The sequence below is a fragment of the Aotus nancymaae genome, unplaced genomic scaffold (assembly GCF_030222135.1).
Source record: "Aotus nancymaae isolate 86718 unplaced genomic scaffold, 86718_ANA_hifiasm-v0.15.2.pri h1tg000029l, whole genome shotgun sequence".
In the NCBI taxonomy this organism is placed as follows: domain Eukaryota; kingdom Metazoa; phylum Chordata; class Mammalia; order Primates; family Aotidae; genus Aotus; species Aotus nancymaae.
This window is the reverse complement of record NW_026988442.1, coordinates 68292501-68308895: the sequence shown is the minus strand read 5'-3', so window position 1 is coordinate 68308895 and position 16395 is coordinate 68292501. Positions and strand designations below refer to the sequence as shown.

Here is a 16395-nt window from a genome sequence, read left to right as displayed (position 1 = left end):
TCACTCTCCTGTTAAAAGACCTGATGAAAGTTTCACTTTCATATGAATTTTCATAGACGAACAAGGGGTATATTATGCATTTTTTTCAAATAAATATAGAGTACCTCTGTTCTTATGAGTAGATGGTTAATCTCATTCATGTTATTTCTATTAATTTTAATATTTGTGTAGCATTTCATTTGCCTACATGTTTCACAGACATTGCAATATTTTTTTTTACTGCATTATGGAGAGGACAGAACAGAAGCATCTTTACCTATCTTTAGAGGTACCTGTAGGGGTAGCTTCGACCCCACATTACATTGTATTATGCTGTGTTGGATCATATTTGTCAGTGTCCTGTTATCAACTATCATATCATACTAATATTGTATTGAACTAAAATCTGGCCCCTTAGGGGTCCCTGTGAAAGATTTAAAAAGTGGGTCCCAGCAGCCTTCCTCTTAAATATAACTGAAAAAGAGGCAGGCATCAAGACATGCCATGGTCTCATGCTGTCAGAGAGTGATTCTGAATCATTCAAATGATGAGAATACAGTGAACATTTTGTACAAAAAGATGACAATTTTCCGTAGTAGTATTGTCAAAATGAAAGTGTCTAGCTGTCTTGGTAAGAGAACCTGGAAGAAGGATACATACACATACCATATACACACTCCATATAGACTTATCCAGCTGATTTTTGCTATTTTATGCTTGAAGCGAAGCATGCAGGGTTCACAAATTTCTTAAGTAATCATCTGGATTCTATAGAACACTCCTCATTTAATAAGGAGAGCACTAAGAAAGCAGTGAGTGAGAGTGGCCACGCCGTGCCCATGGCTGGGGCTCTGTACACACTTGATGGATCAATGAACCCAGACAAACACCCAGAACATAAGCAACATTAAATACAATTATGATCCACTGTTGGGTTTCCTATCAAGTTAAATGTAGCATCTTGCATGCAGCCAAATCACTGGTATTTGTGTTGACTCTTAGTCCCACCTAAACAAGGGCCATCACACAGGCATTCCTTCAGCTACCTCTCTTCAAGTGTAAGTCCCCAAGAAATGCTTAACTAAATCACAGAAGCAGTGGAGAGCTGGTAAGATTCGCCAATCTGACTCATACAAATCTGACAGCAAATTTTGATGTCCTGCTTCAGATCAGCTGCGAGGAGGAAGGGGTCTTAGGCATCTGTGACACCCAGCAGCATCTTCCACTCCCTTCCCCTGCACTTATCCATGGGTGGTTTACATGTCAGACAAAGGCTATAGGGCATAGGCATTCCGACCAACATATGAAAATCTCAAAAGCCAAGAAATCTGGAAAATACAAGGCAGTGGCCTGAAAATCCTCACTTTCCTCTGGCACCATTTGAGCTGACAAGTTTACTTGACACACGTGCACACACGCGCATGCACACACACATTGGAATTTGAAGAGCAGGAATGTAACCATTGTGCTAACCATTCTCACATCACTCGTAAAATGTGTTCTAAGTCCATATTGTGCAGCATACTTGAAGACATGTGGATTTTTCCACATCATTTGGTGACATTTTACACAGTTTAATTTCTGCTCTTTCTTGCTAGACCCTACCTTTTTTTTCTCTCACAAACATTCCACCAATGGGATTTTCTTGAGCATTTTATCCTGGGCTCAGATTCCTCCCTTTCCTTCAGCATCTATTTGCATCTCTGCTGCACAACTTTGCCATGATGTGTCTATCTGTCAAATTTCAACCTCCTGGATTGAAAAGAAGGGGACACGGGTGTTCAACTGCCAAGGAGAGAAACCAGGTTAATGGAGTAGGGGTCAGCCTATGAGACATAAAGGGAAACCTCACAACTACAGGGAGAGGCCAAGATGGAAGACTCCAGAGAAACATGGTCCAGCGAGGGATGTTCCATTCCTCCAGTCTCCTCACCAAAACAGGTGAAAGAAAGGCAGCTTTTAAGTTGGAGGGAGTGAGGAATACAATTAAACCAAAATTGGTTTGAGCTCACTATTTTTGTAGCTATCAGTTCTGAGGTCACAGTCACTAAAAGTGGAAACTTAAAAATGACTTCAAAAAGGCAAACGCTAACTAGATTTCACACTGGATTTCATTTTACTTGGCATTACAGAAAGAATGCAGGTATTAAATAGACTGTTTCCTGTATACAATAAGGTTAATTAGTAGTGGGATGGAAAATCAGTGTAGACATAACTCTTTTCGACAGGTATCAAAAATAATCCCCTGATCCCCACAGACCCCAACTGCATTGAAAGAGGGGTAATATAAAAGATTCTTTAAGCACAAAATTTTCAAACATTCTCCAGGTGTCCCCAGCACCAGTTAAATAGGCCCTGAGACCCCTGTGCACGGGCTGGCTCTCGCTCCATTCCCTGGCTCTAACTTAAAGGCTCAGCTACTCACACTGAATTTTGAGGTGCTGCATAAAAGCTCTCCATACAAAGCGGCCGGGATTGCAAACCGAGACAGACAGGAGAACAAAAAGAATATATTGCAGCCTGACTGGGTCTTCCCTAAGCTCCTTATCAATAAGGTTAATAAGGGTCTATGCAATTTACTGATCACTGTGATGCAACAACCCTCCTTGCGCTCCAAATCTCCACGTAGGCGCTGGCATTTAATGCTTTTCTCAGCCAATCACATAAAAGCGCTTTTGCCTGCACCCCAGAGAATAAACTCCAGTTCACGATCCTGGCCTCTGTAAAATCCCTGGTCTGTTATTACACTTCTACCTGCCCTAGTTAAGCAGATTAACAGTTATTTCCTAGAATTTGATCTATGAGGTTCTTTGTAATTGAAGCTGGAGTACTCAGATATTACTAAAAAAGGTATTTCTGAAAAACGCATTCCTTTTTTCTCTGGTTTAATTTTGTTATCCTCAATCATATGCATGATATTAAAAAAATCCAAATTTCTATCTCCTCTATAAAATACATGTCATATCAAAAAGGTGACAAGAGGGGGGAAAAGTAATTAGTGAGTTCACAGAGTTCAGTAGAAAAGTTAAAATGGAGTAACACATTACTTTTTATGTTAAGATTTCACAAGACAAATCTTGCCTGTGTTTTAATTGCATGTGACCCTGGCAGTCCTACTCTGAAATGAAGTGCCGTAAAATTAAAGATGACAGACGCTCAAAACAAGTCTTGTGATCTTGATTAAACTACAAAGACCACACTCTCTCTCTGCTGCAACTCAGATATCATGGGCTGTTTTATTTGAGGAATTGCTTCATTAATGCCTTCTTTGACTAGACATGTTTATTATATTAAAAAAAAACTGAATATGGTGATAGCTTGTATAGCTAAATAATTCCCAAAAAAAGCAAGTTATAAATGAAGAGTGTTTAAATATCCCGGAGACCTAATACTTCTATAAATGCTCACAATTACATATCTGTGTGTGTGTGTGTGTGTGTGTGTGTGTGTGTATCTAACAATCACATATAATTGAATGTGGACATGTATGGATATACATGAACATATTCATCCTTGAAACATGAATTACTTATTCTAACCTAGGAATCTCTGCTATAGTCTGAGAAGCAGAGCAATTATTCTGCTGTATTTCCTTAGCCATATATAATTTCCCAGGCCAATGGAATGTAAAGAATTTTACATTATCCTATAGAGACAACTTCTGAGAAACCCTATTTGGAATTTTAAAGTTCCCAAGTAGAGTCTGAGAAGAAAACTGGATTTGATTCACACCTGATTTTTCAAAATTGTTACCAAATCATTCCACCTAAATTATGTAAAACATAGAATAGAAGCTTTTAAATCCTGCTTCTCCCCTTGGGGTCGGGGGTGACAAAAAGAATTTAGAGCAAAGTCCTTGCATCATTATACTGTTAGTGTCTCTTCTATATGTCTCCATTCACCAGGTCCTTTTTCAAATCTCAAGCCCTCTAGGTCAGGCCCTTGTCTTCAGCATGAGTAGGAGAGATTATTCATGTCTAGGGTCTCCTACATTCTACAGTTCTATGATCCTGTTATTTTGTTATATTTCGAGAACACTATTTTCAGTTCATATGTTTCAATTCATTAATTTTATTTCATTTTAAGAAACAAGAGGACACTGTTTTTGTAATATGCACTGGCTATATGGGTATTAATATTCAACAGGAATATATGGTTCACCTGAGAATCAGAGCTGGGAAATCTGGTTTCCAGAATTCACTTTTTCATGGGGTATTCATCATTGCAGACAAGTCTCCATACACATGTCTCAATTTCTTCGTGTTCAAAGTACATATGGCAGTTTTTGCCCTAACAAAAAGTATTGTTGTGAAAATGCAATACTATTCATTAAAAACTCTTTGGATAAAAGTATGACCGAGGCTTCCCAATCAGTATTATTTTTACTACAATTTTTCTATCAGTAGCCTTCAATAAACACAAATGCTTTTGCATTTACAAGCCAACTGACCCTTTAACTTATACTATTCTTCTAAAAGTCTTCATAGTTGCCTTTAAAATGAAATGCTTATTCCTGTATATTTTCTCCACACTGTCAAAAATTCTCAGGTGAAAGATATATCATGTCTTTCATATGGGAGATTTTTATTTGATGGGATAACTCAAGATTCTGGACATGAGAAGGTGTTTATTAGCACCTAATTGTGCACAGCATTGGGAGATTATGTTCTGCTCAGAGAACTGCAGTTACATCTACTTTCAGCCTCTCAGTCTCTCTCTGCTTCCAGGTCTACTCTCTTCCATGGCTCTCTTTTTCTATCTCTGTGTTTCCTTCTCTGTTTCTCTGTCTTTATTCCCACTCCCTACCCTGACATTCATGCAGGAATTTTAACATAGGTTTCATGGGTCCCTGGACCCCTGGACTTCAACAGATGCATGAACTCTCAGAACCTTCATGCTAGATTTTTGGCACATTTTTCTGGAGTCCAAGTCTGGAGTTTTCATCGTATTCTCAAAGAGCTCTGTGACTAGGAATTACTGTTCTAGATTTATTTCCCAGCCTATCAATACTGCTATCTTTTGCCTAATTGAATTGCAGATGGGTCACTGTCAATCAAATCCCAAGTTCTATCAGGCCCTGGGGAGTCTCCACGGTTTTCTGTCCAACAGGCTGACAGTACAAGTAAGTCCAAGGGGCTAACTATAGCTCCAACCAAAGTTAGTACATAACAAAAAAAAATTCAATCCTTAGAGAAGCTCCCATTTCTAATTGATAAAAATAATAAATAGAGGCACCCATGAAATTAAGATACTTTGCCTATTATTCAAGAGAGGATATTTAGTGTTTTAAGAAAAATCCAACAGTAACACAAGTGGTCCATTTTCACAATTCCCACATGTAAACTGTGCCAGACACATGTCCTGTGCCTGTGTGGTACTTCTACACCATTAGCTGCCACAAATCAAAGGGAATGTCATTGCTTTTAATAGGATTACATAGAACCCAGTAACAAGCAGGAAGACTAGCTTTAGACTGAGTAACTGGCCAGTAATTTGGATGTTTAACCAACTGATTGGCTGCCAAATTGACAGGTCATCCACACTGAACTAGCCACTATTCCATGAATTTTCATGACTAAGATCACAATGGTTCATTTGCATGTGTGAAATTCCGCTGTGAAGCTGGCTTTTGAACTGGCTAGCTCAGCCAAAGATGTGTTTCACAGGGCCATGCATTAGTGCCCCAGAAATACCATCGCATGAGGGGAGCATAGATCTTCCCAGCCCCTTGTATGTAAACACGATCTATAACTAGGAGGGCCAGTCAACACAGATGGTAACAACCAGAAGGTAAAGAACACAAGGAAAAATTGGAACATTAGAAAACTAAGATTAGCAACAAGAATGAGCATTTGGATGAGAAAAGTTTAAAGTCTTCAGGTCTCAAGAAAAGTTTCGAATTTGCATGGAGGTATTGCTAAGGGTAACTTCTTACACAGCAAGTATTCAGTACCTATCTGGGCATCCATGTCATTATCAACCAACAATTGTCAGCCTTATGCACAATACAGTGGTACAGACGTGAGGACAAAAATCACAGACCCCAGAAACAAAACCCTTTTCTTAAGGGATTTATTATATAGTCATCGATGAAGAGAGATGAGGCAAAAAAAAAAAAAAAAAAAAACCCAAAAATCATAATGTCCCACACTTACTACCAACTTACTACATGCCAGTTATCTTGCAACAATTCTATGATGTAGGCAGTAAGGTAATGAATACTTCAAAGATGAGAAAATGTAAGCTTAGAAAAGTTACATCATTGCCCAAGGGAACAGAGCTAAGAAGTGACTTTGAGACAGGTGTGTGTACCTTTAGACAAATATTTTTAGCTCCTCTGTACCAAAAAGATAAGATTAGAGTATTACTCCAAATATAGTTGCTTTAACATTATAATAGAAAAATAATATAAATATATAGTAATATAAAATCAAATAATTACATAAAGGAACATTTATATGATGAAATATCATGGAGACATTTAAAATCAGTTGTGTTTAAATACTATTGGCAAGAGAAATTTGCTAATGGAAGGAAGCAGATTACAAAATCATAGGTACAATATGATGCTATTGTTTATATGCTGTACTATGTATAAACACACACACAACAAAATATTAGCAGTAGTGATCCTCTGGTTATGAGATTGTCAGTAATTAATTTTCTCCCATTGCTCCTGGCACATCTTCAAGTTTTTGCTTTTGGCATTTGTTACTTTCATAATTAGAAAAAGCCCAAGTATAATTTTAAAAATATATAAGTGATAATTTAAGGCTATATATGGTAATTGATACAGACAAAAAGTTCTATAGAATTTCAAATGAGATCATGTTAAATGAGGGCCTGGATAAACCAGGAGAGGCTCCATGACAGCAAGGGGGTCTTGAAGAACAGTTGACTCAAGGAATAAAGGAAGTCATCAAGGCAGAGGTGTGACACAAGCAAAGACCCAGAGATGAAATTGACAAGATGTATTTGTAAGACCAGTTTGAGTGTCCATGGAGGAGTTAGAGGGACAATTGGCTTTGCATCTTTTATGGATCATCTTTTAAAAGGGAGAATTAAGGAAAACAAGGTTGGCCAGGCACAGTGGCTCACATCTGTAATCCCAGCACTTTGGGAGGCCGAGGTGGGCAGATCACCTGAGGTCAGGAGTTTCAGACCAGACTGGCCAACATGATGAAACCCCATCTCTACTAAAAGCACAAAAAATTAGCGAGGCACAGTGGTAGGCACCTGTAATCTCAGCTACTCAGGAGGCTGAGACAGGAGGATCACTTGAACCCTGGAGATGGAGGTTGCAGTGAGCCGAGATCACGCCACTGCACTCCAGCCTCAGCAACAAGAGCGAAACTCTGTCTCAAAAAATAAATGAATAAATAAGGAAAACAACGTTGCCTTTAATGTGACAAAATTTCTGGAACACAAAAGCATAGAGCACCAGATGTGTCCTTTAGTGTAGAAACCCAGTTCATGAGCCAGCTTCACAGTAGAATTTCACACATGAGAAGACAGGTAAGGGCCAAATTTTGGAAGCCCTGAAATGCCAAGCAATAGAGTTGGACTTTATCCTGTAGGCAGTAGGGGACCTTTGAAGTTTTAAGCAGGGGGGTAATGACAGCAAAACGTTTTTGTAAAATTAATCTGGCAACACTAGGTAGGTGCATTGAAAGGGAAACCTCTACATGTGTCTTTTCATAGGCTTCTCCATGTTGGAAAAAAAATGTATTTTTCTGTAGATATAATCCTATCTTTCTCAATTAGGATTATAAATCCTTGAGAAGAAAAACTGTGCCTTATATATCTTTGTATCTCTAACATTTCTGAGCCATGGAGAAAGTATTAAATCATTGTTAAAGATGCCAGCTTTGGACTCAGAGAGTTCTCTGTGTGACTCCCAGCTCCTTAAAGCAGCAGCCTGACCTCTCCAAACCTCAGTGTGCTCACCTGTAAGATGGCAACAATAACACTCACTTCATAGGATTGTGGTGAGGATTATGTGAGATGATGAGATTGTATATGCAAAGCCTTGCAGGGGGAAGTGTGCACTAATTGGTAACTATAGTTTTAGCAGTCACTATCATGCCCAAAAAAGTTATTAAGACAAATTAACTGGTAACAATGTTGATGCTTCTTTTGACTCCTTTAGACACTGAGTGGAAGAGCGTGAACCAAATATAACTTAGAAGCCAGTTATTCTACAGGCAAAGTTGGACGCTAGAAAAATTCAAGTCCACTGAACCTATTACATATAGAACCCAGCAGGACAGGAGTTTGGAAGCCAAAATAAATCTTGAGCAAGTAAAAAGAGCTAGCTGGCTGGTACAGGCTGGCTATAATATTAAGTAGTATCTGTGCAAGGACTGGGCCATATCCCCAGTCATGAGAACAAATGTCTGACAGAAGCTTTTCCAAAGGAACCTTTCCATTAAAATTTCTGTTAACCAATATTATCACAATGTAACCTTACTTCACAGTGTGCACTACATGTAGTGTGAACAGTTAGACACCTCTGTGGCATGGATTAAAATGCCCAAGCTCTTGGAGAAATAACAGATTCTTGATCTTGGACAGGAAATGTACAAGGTGTGACTCTGGAGCAGCTCATTGTGCCAAAAGACAAGGGAACCACCAAAGAGTAATACAATCGGCTCAAAAGGTGCCAAAACCAACCTGAAGAGACTTCTACTGGCATAAGATGCCATAAACTGAGCAGCGCAATGTGTAATAACTATAGTAGATCAAAAGATATCAAAAACGTTTCCTAAATCCAGGTAACAATACTAACAAAATAAAGGAAATACAAATTCACTGCTCACCAAAAAAAAAAAAAAAGATGCTAAGAAAACAAACATTCTGAAAACTGATATCAAAAGGAAACAAACCAAGCATTTATTCTGACTCTTATATGAGTAGTATTTCAGGATAACCAAATAGTGGATTAGGAGAAATTTTTATAAAATTTCAGCTAAGAAATGCAAAAGAAAAATTTTACACATACTCAAAAGTAGATAGAATAATGTAATAAAGCTCTAGATATTCATTGCCTAGCTTTAACAGGTAGTAACATTTTTGTAATCTTATCATATGTGTCTACCATTTTTTTTTTGTTTGAATGTTTTAAAGCACATTTGAACCATTATCTCATTTCACCTGTAAATTTGTTTAAAAGGTACCTGAAAAGGTCCTCTGTTATACAGTTAGAAATTATACTGTAGGTAAAACAAAACTAGATCGGATAGAAGTGACTTTTCATGCGTTATCTCACCTAACCATCTGTATTAGTCCATTCTCCCACAGCAACAAAGACATACCTGAGACTGGGTAATTTATAAAGAAAAGAGGTTTAATTGACTCACAGTTCCACAGGCTGTACAGGAAGCATGGCTGGAAGACCTCAGGAAACTTACAATCATGGCAGAAGGCAAATAGGAAGCAATTCCATCTTACCGTGGCAGACCAGGAGAGGGCAAGCTAGAGGGGAAGTACCATACACTTTTAAACCATCAGATCTCATGAGCACTCACTCACTATCATGAGAGACAGCAAGGGGAAACCCGCCCTCCATGATTCAATCACCACCACCAGGCCCCTCCCTCCAACATTAAAGATTATAATTCCACATGAGATTTGAGTGAGAACACAGAGCCAAACCATGTCACCATCCAATCAACTTACAGAGCATTGAAGAAGTTTAAAAGACAAATTCATTTTCATGAGTGAGATGGGGGAAGGGTACAACTGACCACTGCTCTCAAAATGGACACAGAGCCCAAGAAGCAATTGAGACCAATGAAAACTGTCATTATGGGCTGCAGTTATCAGGCTATAGTGCATTTCAATTTACTTGACAGTAAAAAGAAGCTTTATTTACCTTTCTAAGTAAATCTTGGGCCTGGGACGACTACCGCCAGCCCCACTCCAAGGTTATTCAAGTGTATCTACGAAGGAATCAAAATAAAAGGTCACAAAGGAGACCTATTTAATCTCAGAAATTTTCCTTTATGTGATCTAATCTCTTCTTTCCCCTTAGATGAGTTATTTAAAAGTTCTACAAATAAATTCACTCTCCCAGGTGAGCACAAACTGACTTGTATAACTGCCCTCTATATCCAAGAAATTGATTTTTTGTTAGCGTTTAAATTCTTCAAAATACTGAGGAAGGCTGCAAAGAAGCTTGTGGCATTACAGTTGCTGTTATCCCTGTTATTCTGGCCAATGTAAGTATGTCTCAAAGCCCACAGGTTGACATTTGATGAATTCAACAAAATGATTTCACAGCAACAAGTCAGAGGAAACATGCATCTATACATGTTAATATAAAATTTTATTTTTCCAAGGACCCAGGCTCAGGACTTTTATGTCTCAATTTTTAAAAATTTCTTCTCTCTCATATTTTCAATATCATGGCTACAACTTTGTTAATCCTTTTTCAACTACGCTTATATAACTTTAAATGATATTCTTCATTTGCCTTCATTAAAAAAAAAAAAAAAATCTATTCCTCTATCAGCCCTGAAAGAGAAATACTATCTACTCTGTTGGTATCCTACCTGACGATAGGAATTCTAGAATTATAACACAGAAAAACAGAAAGGCAGCAACACATCTTCTTTGAGACACATAGAAGGGTCATTTCCCCAAAAATATTTTTTCTATGTTTATACCATAATGCCTGAAAACTCAGTCACTGGTAGCGGGGGTAAATGAGTGCTATGATTTCAGTGCCCTCTCTCAAAACACATGTTGAAACTTGATCCCCAGAGTGGTAATGCCAAGAGGGCGGGCCTTTAAAAGGTGATTGGATCACAAGAGCTCTGCCCTCATGAATGGATCAATCATTTATAAATTAATAGGTTCATAGGTTAGTGGGTTATCATGGGAGGGGCACTGGTGGCTTTATTGGAGAGGAAGAAAGGCTTGAGTGAGCATGGTAGCGCACCCAGCCACCTCACCATGGGACACTCTGTCACTCTTCAGAGAGTCCTCACCAGCAAGCAGGCTCTTACCAGATGTGGACTTCTCAACCTCCACACATTGCTTTCCTTTATAAATTACCCAGGTTCAAGTATTCTGTTATTAGCAACAGAAAACAGACTAAGACAGTGAGAAAGACATTTTAAAAGGAAAATGTATGACTTGTTTTTGAATAGTTTATAAACCATTTTACATTCATGAACACAGTAGCCCACATGGACCTTTCTGTCCAGCAGGCAGCAAGGCAGATTCATCTCTCATGGGCTGTTGCTGTGGTAGGAGCTTCTAGGAGTGGCACCTGGGGGTGAGTCCTGGGGACCAGACTCTGGCACACCAGACCAACATGCAAAATTCAGGTGAGAGGCAGGGCCCCATGTAGGGGATAGTTGTCCAAATGCATTGTCACGTGTTTGACAAATTCATGCCAAAGACATTGCTCTAGCTGCTTTGGGGAACATCAAAATGAAATGAATCCTGAGGCTAAGAGTGGTGGCTCACGCCTTTAATCCCAACACTTTGGGAGGCTGAGGCAGGCAGATCACCTGAGGTCAGGAGCCCGAGACCAGCCTGGTCAACATGGTGAAACCCTGTGTCTACAAAAAATACAAAAATTAGCGGAGTGTGGTGGCATGTGCCTGTAATCCCTGCTCCTCGAGAGGCTGAATCAGAAGAATCGCTTGAACCCAGGAGGTGGAGGTTGCAGTGAGCCAAGATCATGCCACTGTACTCCAGCACTCTGTCTCAAAAAAAAAAAAAAAAGAAATGAATCATGAAATAATGAAATAATAAATCTTGAGTACTTCACATAGCACAGTATTGGTTAGCTCAAATTCAAAATTTTGGGAGTACAGTTCTTAATATTATTCATTTTTGCTTCTTTACTTTCACTTAGCATCTTTTGCCAAACGCTTAAGACATACACATATATATGTTTTGTTAAGAAGTTAGTACATACATATTGTGTATATACCTGAGAAGTTAGTACATATACACATATGACATATATATATGACTTTTTATACACAAAATTCCAGTTTGTGGTAGGAATGCTGGATACTATGTCACATGACTATCAGTCTCTTAGACTTGAAACTCAGCTCAGTTTAAATCATCTTTCATGAAAGATCTAGATCATTGACCAAATTTGTGGGTGAAAGGGAGGCAGCTTTAAATCCAAAGCAAAGCCTGAAATGAACATTCTAGAAGTTAAAGAGGCATTTTGGGGTCAGAGTGTAATAGGCAAAGTGGTTTAATAGAAGCCCATCAGCTTTAGGGTCAAATAAACTTAGCTTTGACTCCTGCCTCTGTTGCCCTACTGGCTGTGTGGCTGGGTATAAGTTACCTCAAAGTCTCAGCCTTCTCACCTATAAAACGGGGATACTAATACCCACCTAACACCATTGTTGTGAGTATTGAATGCAATAATATACAGAGAGTCCCAAACGTTAAACATCCTCAATAAACATTTGTTGCTTTTGCCACCCTTATGTCAGAAAACAAAGCAGAACACACAAACTAAGACCCTGGAGGAACAGTAGAGATATTTGAGTTAGTGCAGATGTTTTCCCTCCTATTTGCACATTCCACACCACTTCAGTCTGACCCAAAAACACAGACGCCAGTCAGAAGAGAGCCCACCCAAGAATCACACAGATAGATGCCAAATTTAATTAGTTAACCCTTGATTTAAATATAAGGACATTATATTTTATGACTCAATTCCTAAAGTTACCCTCAGGCCACAGGTATATAATAGCCCCTAGCTTTTTAATGCTATAGTAATTATAAAGAAAAATATAATAAATGTGCATCAACCCACCCCCACCCAACTGCAGAATGATAGCACTTCATCAAACTTGCTTCAGACTTTTTAAATAACAGAAAAGAAACTTTGCAGATAAAATCGATGTGTCTTTTGTTCCCTGCCTGTAGTTTATTTCCTTCCCACCTCAGAAGTAACCACTATAATGAATATGGCATGGATTCTTCTGGGAAAAAAACCAATGTTTTAGACTTTTACCACATAAGTTGCATATATAAACAATATATGTATTATGTAGTTTGCATTTTTTATACATGGATACTCTATCATTTCAAAACTTAACTTTTTCGCTTTCATGTTGTTTTTACCATCTGGGTAGCCTGGTATATGGATGTAGTTCACTGGTTTTAAATGCTATATAGCAACTAATTTTTTGTAACCAAGGAAGGAAAAATTTAACCCAACACTTTTCTCCAGACTCCTTGGGACACACATTTGCCATTCCAGAACTGATTCTGTCTCCTGCCTTCTTGCAGGTGTGTTTCCTTTTACCTATGAGTTCCTTTGTGGCATTAATGGTTATAATTCATTCATTCATTCAACCTATATTTACTGTGAGCCTTGCTTAGGAAAGGCACTGTTTTAGGTTATGGAGATACAGAATGTATAGAATCTGACCAGGTCCCTGCCCTCAAGTAGTTTATGTTCTACTGGAAGCAGCAAACAACACATAATTAGTCAAATAAACAAGATAGTCTTAGCTTATAACTTCTCTCAGAGAATAAAGACAATTACACTATGAGGATGTGGAGTGGTGATAAGACATGCACTTTAGGTAGGGCAGGGTCCACTTTAGAAGGTCTGAGAGGTGCTTACATTTCACTGGAAGTTTTAGAAACAAATATGAAAGGAGACAGCACATGATGAGACCAGAAATCAACATTCCAGGCAAAGGCAAACACAAGGGCATAGATGAGCTTGTTCATGCAGTTTTGACACAGAAGAGAGAGAAGCACAGTGGGAAAATAGTGAGGCAGGAAGTATTATGTGATGACACCAGACAGAGCAGAGGGAGCCCTATGGGAATTACACGGTGTCCAGGCTTCATTCTAAGTGATACTGGAAGCCTAAGATCATTGTAGTCAGGGGAGCTACATGATCTGATTTAAGCGATCATTGTAGCTTCTGGGTACGGAAGGATTACAACAGTTGTAGAATGGAAGCAGGGAGACCAAGCAACAGACAATGGTGTGGACAAGGATGGAAGCAGAGGAGATGGAATTACCTTTCAGAAAAATGATCAAGACGACACATGGATGGATTGATCTTAGAGAGTGAAGGGGAACAGCAGGAATCAGGGAGCTTTCCCCAGCTTCCCATCTAAGATGCTGGATGTTAGTGCCATTTATTGCAATGGTAAAGAGTGGGGAGCAAAGATAGTTTAGCCAAGGGATAAATCAAGACTTCTTTCTTAAACACATTAAGTTTGCAATTACTAGATGTCTACCACATATCCAAGAGGACATTCTCAGTAGGCAATACTTATTTGGGTCTCATGGGAGAAGGTACAGCCAGAGATAGAAATATAAACATGTATTATTTAAAGCCATAGGCTACATGAGGTCAGCTAGGGAGAGAAGGCAGCTGAAGATAAGATGGTCTAGGACTGGTCTCAAGTCACTCCAACATTTAGAGGAGAAATATGGGAGAAGTAGCCATTGAAAATGACTGGGAAAGAGTAACCAAAAAGGCAGGGAGAAACTCTGAAGAATCCCAGGGCAATGTGGCGTCGAGTCAACTAAGGAAAGGTGTGCCTTGTGACAAGGAGACTTTTAATGGAATGGAGAAGATGGATCTGGCTCGAAGACCACGAAGAGTGAAAAACAGGAGATTACATGAACAGAGTTTAGTCAATTCTTAGGGAAATTTTGCTTTGAGGCACAGGAAGGGACTGTGGGGTCAATAGAGGTTTGTTGTTTTGGTGGTTTAATGTTTTGTTTTGTTTTTTGTTTTTAACATGAAAGATCCTTGTTTTGGCATTCTTACATGCTAGTGGGAACCACCTCAGAAAAGAAAACTGATGATTCAGGGAAACAAAGTCCTCAAGAAGGCAGCACAAGGGAAGAAATGTGTACAAAAGAAAAAAAAAACAGGTCAGTGGAAGAAGACAGATGAGTACATGCACAATTGGGTATGTTAGGAGGTGAGAACATAAAAATGTACATCTCTGATTAGTTTCTTTTACCCTATGGCTGGATGACTAGCTAAGAATAGAGGGGGAAGCATGTGCAATGTTCTAGGTGAGAAGAAAGAAAGAAAAAACTTTTCAAGAAGGTAAAAAGAAGAATCTAAGAAAGTCTAGCAGTGTTGAGTATAAGTTTTATGAAGGCAAGGAACTATTTGTTCACTGTTCTATCTACCTCTGAGCAGAGTGGGCATTCCATAAAAAATGGATGAACAAATGAATGAATGAATGGGGAGAAGAGATGATGGATGTTTGAGTTATATCAGAATTTTGCCACAGTATTATTGTAGAAAAAGACAAGAGCAATTTTGTTGAAATAAGATGAGTACAATAATAGATCTTTACATGTAATGGATATTGCAGGGGCCAAGGGAAAACTTCTTTGCCCACTCAAGATTTACTTAAAATCAACTGACAAAAGACAGATTCATATGAGACAGACATACAAGTTTATTAGTGTACATGAGGGAATATCAGAGTGATGACTCCATCTACCATGCAGTGGGATACATGCAGTTATATACTTATATACTTCTTCACAGGGAAAAGGGAGATGGGGAAGTGTGGATGATTTCAGGGGCATAATAAATGACTTTTAGAGGGGATTCAATGGGTTTGAAGAACGTACAATGGCCTGGGACAACATCTGTCGAGACCACAGAGCAGGCAACGGTTTATGACGTAAGCCAGTTCAGGTACATTCACAGACTTTGGTCTTTCTTTCTGTGATATTAATTCAGTTAATTAAAACTTGGGGAAGAAACAAGAGGTAATGGTTCTCTTCTTTGGCCAGTTGGTACTTTAGGCAGATAATGGAACTTCAGATAACAACTTCATCCTGTGCTTTGGGAGAAACAGAGATTGAGAGACAGGAGCAGGGAATCTCAGAGAGACCTTGAGGCTCCTTCAGCTCAGCATGTCAAAGTGCCACTTTTTGGGGTACTGGCATTATCAAACTGGGTGAAGATCAAGGAAAAGGATGATTTCTTTAGCCAGTGAATTTGTGTTTCTGACAAAACAAAAAAACAATTAAATAATACATGTAATACATCAAATGGGCTAAAACACAAGAGATGGCAGGCAACACAATGACTACATTAAGACTTTGGAGGCGATGCAGGTGTAAGTGACGAAAAGGTCCTGGATGAATCATGGATGAAGCCAAGTGAGAAAATAACTATTAGGAACAAGAGAGTCTAGGAACCATGAGGCCAAGGTATAGAATGAGTCATCCATGTGGTTATTTGAAGTCTCAGCAAATTGTTATAGAAATGGGAGAGGAGAAGAAAGATAATGGGGCAAGGGTGGTAGCAGATGGCATGACCCTCAAAACATGACCTTCAGCAGGGAAAGCAACAGCCTAAAAGTGGCAATAGAGTACAAGGAAACTTATCTTCTAGCTCCTGTTCCCGAGCTAGGTGAAGCTGGGGGA

At 38.9% G+C, this 16395-nt stretch overlaps 1 long non-coding RNA gene across 1 annotated transcript in view; it reads right to left on the bottom strand.

The window, feature by feature from the left end:
- LOC105731609 (uncharacterized) overlaps positions 1-16395 on the bottom strand; it is a 253122-nt gene that overhangs the window by 99606 nt on the left and 137121 nt on the right. Inside the window, exons 5-6 of the long non-coding RNA XR_010344612.1 lie at positions 9854-9920; positions 9339-9453 (exon numbers count right to left, since the gene is read on the bottom strand). This is a non-coding gene — a long non-coding RNA (uncharacterized LOC105731609). The remainder of the gene's footprint in view (positions 1-9338; positions 9454-9853; positions 9921-16395) is intronic.